The sequence below is a fragment of the Mauremys mutica genome, unplaced genomic scaffold, assembly GCF_020497125.1.
Source record: "Mauremys mutica isolate MM-2020 ecotype Southern unplaced genomic scaffold, ASM2049712v1 Super-Scaffold_100101, whole genome shotgun sequence".
NCBI classification, from domain to species: Eukaryota; Metazoa; Chordata; order Testudines; family Geoemydidae; genus Mauremys; species Mauremys mutica.
In genome coordinates this window covers 64,241-66,134 of record NW_025423268.1, presented here as the reverse complement: position 1 = coordinate 66,134, position 1,894 = coordinate 64,241, and positions in this window count along the sequence as shown.

Sequence of the window (1,894 nt, the reverse complement as noted above, 5' to 3'; positions counted from 1 at the left end):
TACAACCATGAAGATACCACACACCAGCCTTGCCTTGCTGGCAAGAATCAAGCCTCCACAGAAAGACACCCATGGTTTCCTAACCCAGCTCCCTAAGCCCTCAGTCACAACCACTTAACACAGGGGCCTTTCTACACTATGGTTCTGTTCTCACTGCAAGGTCATTTCCAATTGTTTGCTCAGACCAGCTTCCCCAGCACACTCACTGCTGTGCAGCTCTGTACGTGTGGCCATGGCCGAACAGCAAGAATTCCTGCCCATTTCCCTACTGGCTGGAGCATGATTAGAGTGTGTCTGTGGTTAATGATGTGGCTGTAGATTGTTCATTTCCTGCCTTGACAATTCAGACAGTCCCTTTTCCTGTCATATCGCCAGCACCTCTGTGATTCCAATAGCAGGGCAGGTTTTCTCTGGGCACTGAGATTTTTCAGGGAGTTGGTGGCTCCTTTCTTTCCTCACCCTGGAGTAAACTCAGCTTTTTATTCTATCCTTGATGACTCATGGAATAACAACAGCAGCATGAGGAGGAGAGAGAATAACTCACTGCCGGGGGGCAGGGGGTGAAGGTGGACGCATCCCCTCTGTCTGACCATTGCCATTGCAGAAGAGAAGGTTTCAATGGAATCGAATGCCCTGGCTCAGACAAGAGACACAGGGAGGTTTTGCTGTTCACGGATCCATGCAAAGGAAATTGTGTTTCTGTGTGAAAATGGGGAGGGAAATGAAACACCCACATGGTGGTGCCTAAGGCAGAAGGGACCCCTAATGGATTAGAACAGGACACGTTCTCAAGCAGCATGTTTCTTACTTTGCCCATCTGTCAATTCTGATTATTATCGATGGAAATATTTTGCCATTGGGTCGTGTGTTTACACAGAAATTGACATTTACCAACAAACACGTAATTCTTCCAGTCCTGCCGAGTCTGCCGGTGGTGAGTTTAGAGAGACACACTCACTCTTCCCACTCCCCATGCCAGGCTTGTGCTCTCCAGAGTGTCAACTTCCCACACAGCTGGGATTCTTCCCTGATCTCCCCTCAGACCTCTGCCCCCCACCCAGTGGTGTAGCCAGGTTTTCAGTATAGGGGGAGCAAAAAACATAAAAAAGGCGCCCCCGCCCTTGGCTCCCCCTCTGGCCATACCCCCTTGGCTCCCCCTCTGGCCACGCCCTCAGACCAGACCCTCCCTGGCTCATCTTCCTTCCTGCGCTGCCGCCTGTCCCCGGCTCCTGTCCCAGGGCTTGGGTGTGCCTGCACCGGGCCAGCAGGTGCCGCTTCCACGCCGGCCTGCCGCCCCGCGGCTCCTCCGGTTGTGTGGTGGGCAGTGCCGGCTGGCAGGCGCCACTTCCGTGCCTGCCTGCCAGCCTGATGGGAAGTGGCTGCTTCTGCTGAATCCTGCCAGCTATGCTACTGCCCCCACCCCCACTTCTGGGATCCCCTCTGAACACTGTCCAACTCCCCTGCTGGCAGGATCCCTTCCCATTCCTTTCATTTCCTGCCTCCCTTCTGAGCAAAAGCTCTAGCCTGCTCCCACACTGGGAATTGAACCCAGACCACCTGGCTGAAAATGAGGAATCCTGACCACTGGACCATATGGGACTTGAACAGTCACTAGTCCAATTACACATTCACACATTCACATTTAAAAGTATCCGTTCAAAAAACTTCAAAAACAGACTTCAAAGAGAATCTGCAGAGTTATAATTTATTTGCAAACTTAACACCATTAATTTGAGCTTGAATAGGGACTGGGAGTGGCTGGCTCACCACAAAAGCAATTTTCCCTCTCTTGGTATTGACACCTCCCCATCAATTATTGGGAGTGAACCACATCCACCCTGACTGAATTGGCCTTCAACACTGGTTCTCCCCTTGTAAGGTAACTCCCTTCATG